This window comes from Carlito syrichta, unplaced genomic scaffold, assembly GCF_000164805.1.
Source record: "Carlito syrichta isolate Samal-C Ts95f unplaced genomic scaffold, Tarsius_syrichta-2.0.1 Scaffold311451, whole genome shotgun sequence".
NCBI classification, from domain to species: domain Eukaryota; kingdom Metazoa; phylum Chordata; class Mammalia; order Primates; family Tarsiidae; genus Carlito; species Carlito syrichta.
The window spans coordinates 254,459-260,751 of NW_007255547.1; the positions used below are offsets into that span (position 1 = coordinate 254,459).

Below are 6,293 nucleotides of genomic sequence, written 5' to 3' on the forward strand. Positions count from 1 at the left end.
ACTTGCCACTAGAGGCAGTAGGCTAGAGAAGAGGCAGTGAGTGGTGGCACTGAAAGTCAAACCAATTAGATCAGGGACTGCTTCATGTGACTGATGACACAGGAAAGAAACAAGTCCCTGAAAGTGCTATTACTATGAAAAACTACACAGAGTTACTGGAAGCAACTGTTAGTGCAGGGAGATAAGCCTCAGGGTCCTGCCACCAGAAAACTACAGAGTTATCGACAGCAGCCAGTCACCAGAATTTATAACAATTAAGAGGCATTGCTATTTAGGAAAGTAGTTACAGAACTTGTAACTAACATCAAGAAGTGCTTACAGTATAATATTGGGAGAAAGAAAAAGATGTACAACTTAGTATATAATATAGTACAGTATCAAAAATATGTGTATATGATATATGTCCACATACAGAAAACAAGAAAGGGAATATATACGAGGTCTGACAATTAGTTTGTGAACCATCCTAGAAAAAGAGCTATGTACCTCATTGCTTTATATCACTACAGTCACCTTCGAAGGACTCCCCTGGAAAGCTATGAACCCACACCAGTGCCCAGTTCATCCATCAAAGCAATTCTGGAGTTTTCTGAAATAGCCATCAGAGCTATTGTCGTTATCTCTTGATGTCTGACAATTAAGTCTGCAAACTTGCCACTGTGCACTTATGTTGGCAGCACTATACTAATAACTGTATTGAAACACTCTCCCTACTCACTTGATCTGGCCCCCAAGAAATTTTCCTATACCTGAAGATAAAGGCAATACTGAATGGAGGACATTTGAAGACATTCAGGATATCAAGGGTAATACGACAATGGCTCTGAAGATCATTCCAGAAAAAGAGTTCCAAATTGCTTTGACAGGTGGACTAGGCACTGGTGTTGATTCATAGCTTTCCAAGGGAAGTGCTTCTAAGGTGACTGCAGCGATATTCAGCAATGAGCGAGGTAGCACTTACAGGATAAGTTTGTGGACTTAATTGTCAAACCCCATATGTTTCTCAATGAGCATAATTTAATTTTATGCTCATAAAAATGATTTACTTTCTGTTAATTCAGTCTGATTGTAATCATGCTTTATGCACATACACTTCATTTCTGATTTAAGTCCATCTTAATGTCCATTTGAAAGAGTTTTATAGTTTAAAGACTGTTGTGTTCTGTGCACCAAAGTGAATTATTAAAATACTATTATAGGAGTTAGTGAGGGATGAGTAATAATTCCAAAGTTCTATATTCTTTACTTTTGCAACTGATTAAGAGAGCAATGAAAGGAAAAGAAACATAACTGCTTCAAATCTATTTTAAGAATAGCTTAAATACTAGTTACTACAAGTGGGTTTATTAGATTTGGGGACAAACCCAAAAGAAATTTATAGGATTCATTGCCATGTGATTACTTAGGGAGAAGGCTGGAGACAGGCGCCAACTGAGGCCCAAGATGAGAATATCCCATTAGAGAAATTAGTGATGATTACACAGAAGGAGTATCTAGTTAAATTATCTTCTAAGAGGGTTTCTGTCACAAAGAGGAAGTAAGAGAAGAATGCTTAGGATCAAATTCAAGTGATAAATAGATGGAATGAGAGTTGCTGGAAACTTTTTTTTAAGACTATAAAATTGAATTTTCAGATTAGTGACTATTTTTTTTTAAGTGTTAGTAGTCAAAGTGTACTGTGACTTCCATAGCCATTTTTTCCTTTTTGTATAGAACTTGCCTTCAGTCTCTTGATAATATCATGTTGATCAAATAAAGAGTTCACTCTTCACCATTTACATTCTAGATTAACATTAATGTTTGTATGCTGATCACCAACTGGGCTTAGCTACTAATTGTGAGATCAAGAGGATTGATATCTAGACAGTGCCAGGGGTGGTGGCCAAGTGACTTTGACTGGATAACTTGTCCTTTTAGAAAATTAGAGGTCACTGGGTGTTCAGGGACATCAGGATAACTATCCCCAGGCACGAAACAATGTATTTTTTTCAGAGTTTATTAGGACAGGTTTGGGTACTGACAAAAATCCCCATCAAGCAAATGAGCTGTTACTTGGTCATTTTTAATCCAGTAGTTGCCATAAAAAATAATAAAATGAAAATTAGAAAAATAAGCAATCAAAATCAACTTGCATGTGTAATAAAACAGTATAGTTCTCAGATTGAAGTAGTCAATTAAAAATACATAAGTGATGACATAAATAGAAATAAATCGTATCCTTGTTTGTGACAGATTATTAATCAATGTAAATCATTTAAGATAATATGTACATTTAAATTAACATGGCAACCAATTGAATGACAGATATTGCAACAAAATATCTACTATATACACTCAGTAGAGTTTATTCAGTGAGTCTACCTGTGAAAAATGTGTGCCATTTGTATTTATTATACAACAGGAAAACAAAATCTAAAGGCTTTCATTAATAAACTGAAAAATGCTAGATAAATGAAAACAGCAATTTTGACAGTAGTGAAACTGCATTTTCAATATTCAAAGAGTATACTCGTGTCAAATTTTGGAAGTAGGAAGTAGGAAGTAGGAAGGAAGCACAATTTATGTGCTTTCTCATACTTTGTCTATGAAATTCCGATTTTGTTTTTAATTTAATTTATCTCTCAATTCAAAATAAAACATTATTTGCAATTCTTCTAGAATTATTAATTACTAAATTTAATTTTAACTTGTTGACTAGCTTTATTTTAACTTTCTATCCCAAGATAGAGCCTCTAGTCCAAATCTGAATACCATTTCTACAATAAACGTTAAATACTCAAAGCTTGATCCAGCTATCTACTACGATCTAGTCCTGATCTCATGTTTCTAAAGCTTTTAAAGTATTTACAATCATGCTATGTCTTTGACATTCATATTAGACACAACAGAATAAGCTTAAAATAATTACTTATATAAAAAGTACAAAACCTCTTTCTGGCAAAGTCCTTATCTCTTCAATAAAGTATAGAATTTATTGCCTATGTTTTTTGTTTAAGATAAAACCTGACCCTGCTTCATACCACACATTGTTGGCACTTAAGGTATAATATAATAGATTCTTTTATTCTCATTGCTGCAGCTTTCTTTCAAAGAATTAAGTCTTACATAAGAAACCTTTCCCCTAAGTGCTTCTAATTCTTATTATTTTACCTTATTTTTATTATTGTCAGAAAATATATTTTCAAGACTGTTTCCAAAGTTATATTCCTATAGAAAATCTTAAACTTTATACAGCCATAGAATACTTTTGTGTATTCTATGTACAATTGAAAGGAGAACCAAAATTATAGACTAAAGAAATACAAAACTCAAGTTCTATTTCAGGAATAAAACAACTAGCACACATTGAACTCTTATTATGGACCAACGTCCTTCTAAATATTTTACATGTAGTGCTATTCAAATTGACACAAGATGAAACAAGCTTAGAGAGAGGCAAAGTGACTTACCTCACAGCAATTAAGTAACGGGATCAAGAACTGAACATTTATCTACTTGCAGACCCTGAAACCTCAAGGGCTATGCAATACTATTTCCAACTATTTCTACAAATACTGGTTTGCTAGGACAAAAGCTAGATAAATGAAAGATTTCAAAAAGAAAAAATTTCCAAGAATTGAATTTTAGCAGTATGTAAATGAACTTGTAACATTATGTTCTACTCAGGTATTTTGTCAAAGTTCTGAAAAAAGTGACACACTTTCTTTGGCCAAACTTTAATCATGTTTCTGAACCAACTCTTAAGCTTATCTGCTTAATTCTTTCTGAAATCTAGTTTTAGTAAAGAACCTTTCAGTTTAACAAGAACTCCTCCATCCTCCATGCCTGATCATCCTTGAGATCTCTGATTAGGTTCCTCATCCTCTACCATCCCCCAGGTGATGTATGATCATCCTGGCATGTCTCTGGCAAGAATCTTATTGGTTGGTTTAGCTAGAATCCTCCTAAGTTCTGATGTTTCTTCTATGTATTTTTCCTTTCACTGACCCCCACACTACTCCTTGGCTATCAGTTCTCACTTGCCCATGCTTATTTGGAGTTGAAACTAACATCTCTCCCCCACTGTAAGATCTCATTGCAATGATTCTTATACCTATTGTGATAGTCCTAGATAAAGTCTGCCTTACTGTGCTTGAACATGTGTCATTTAATAATTTTTTTCTCTAACAAAAGTTTGTTATTATATGTTCGCTTTTTAAAGTAAATGTATGGCTACCCATTTTGTAGCTTTCTTCTATAGTGTAAAGAACGTTTCTTGGCTTTACAAAAAGATTTTTACCTTGTAGATATTTCTAAAATTATCTGAGATAGTAAACTATTCCTCATCATTGATTTTAAAGATTAAACATTTCCTGATATTTGGGGCACATACTTAATCTTGAAGTACATTTTTAAAAGCTACAGAGATGATAAAATACAAGGAAAGTTCATTACATAAAATGCAATGAACATAATAATATTCTATATAGTATGTAAGAGAAGGGCACTCTACAGTGAAATGGGATTAGTAGAACAATATAAATGCCATTTATTGTTCTGTCATGCTTCTACTACAGTAGAATAGTAACAATCTACTTAAACAAATCCTTAGATTCTCAGTTAAGATCTTGCAACTATTAAAAATAAAAGGATAAGGTGGTGGGGAATCATGGTACTGGCAGAAACGAGGTCTCTGCAGAGGTGAATCCCTTGGGAATCCAAGCCATCAGAACTGCCACCATGATTGTGGCAAGAGCAGCAAGACGCTGCAGCATATTGAGTACAGAATGAAATGAATACTGTAAGATAGCTGGATCTTGATTGGCACGTTCAAGGTTTTTGACAAACATAAGAATTTGATCCTCTGCAACTGATGAGTTCTGGAAGATCAAGCCAAGGAACTCCAAAGAAGCAGAAAAGGAAGAGAAGTGCATTTTTTGGTCTGGTGCTGCTATGAAGCAAAAGCATGAGTGTCTCTTGCTGGAGCAGCTGGGAATCTAGGGATTGGCAGGGCTGCTGGCAGAGGGATCCAGGTTGGGATTCCAATGCTCCAGGTTTCTGCAGGACTTGCTGGGCCAGTCCTTGGGTTGGTGGACCATCCCAACAGATGATGGCCCCACAAGGAAGTGGCATGTTGCACCACTGCAGCTGCTGTCACAGCCTGTATTGCAGGGCCTCCAACCCAGTACCCACCTGGCCATGGGGAGTCCTTCCCCACCAGTCATGATGGGCCCACCTCCTGGTATGAAGCCCCTCTTGGGTCCTCCAGGGGGAATCCCTCCTGGAAGAGGAGCTCCAATAGGCAAGTCCCCTTCGGGGGTTCAGCCTCCTCCACCAGGGTTATGAGGACATCTTCAACTTTTGGCTACAGAGTTATAGAAGTAGTTCCATAGAGGCCTGGGCTTGATTCCTCAGGCCCACGTTATCACAGACCTGTTTGTTGTGCTGTTGTTCATGGAGTCTGACCAGATTGCGTGGTTTCCCTTAGAGAGCCCTCTCCCCCTGGAATGCACCCACCAAGGCCCTGGACTCATCTTGGTCCTCCTCAGCTCCCTGTTTCCCATAATGTTGTATATAGTGTTTTATTTTATTTTATTTTTATTTTATTTTACAGTTGTGGAATATAAGTCTAGATTGCATAATAAGGTGTTTAGGTACAGGTGAAGTTTTAGGCCTTTCAATAGACCTCATTAGGCCTGGATTAGGATGAGCCATGTCTATTGATGTTATGAACCACTCCCACTCCCAGCAGTGTCTCACTACTGCCAATCCCTTTTTCGTAGTGTTATGATAGGTGTTCAGGGTCCACTTCTGCGAGAGAAAATTTGGCACTCAGTTCTTTGTTTTGTGATAGATAACTGAATATGATAGACTCCAAATCCATCCAAGTTGCTGTGAAGTTCATAATTTTATCCTTCTTTATGAATGCATAATATTCCATCATGTATATATACAACCTTTTTGTCCAGTCAAGTTTTGATGGGCTGCACAGTTGGTTCCATGTTTTTGTTATTGTGAATAGTGCTGCAAAAAACATGTATGGGCAAATATCTTTTTTGTAAAATGATTTGAGTTCCTCTGGGTATATTCTCACTAGGGGGATTACTGGGTCATATGGAAGGTCAACCATCTAGTTCTTTTAGAAATCACCACACTGTTTTTCTTTTTTTTTTTTTTTTTGAGTTGGAGTTTCACTCTGTCGCCCAGGCTAGAGTGCAGTGGCCGCTCCCCGCCACCGCAGCCTCGACCTGCTGGGCTACGGCGATCCTTCCGCCTCAGACTTCCAAGTAGCTGGAATTACAGGCATGCGCTAC

At 36.8% G+C, this 6,293-nt stretch overlaps 1 pseudogene; it reads left to right on the forward strand.

The window, feature by feature from the left end:
* Nucleotides 1-480: 480 nt before the first annotated feature.
* Nucleotides 481-6,293, forward strand: part of LOC103271210 — a 12,466-nt pseudogene continuing 6,653 nt past the window's right edge.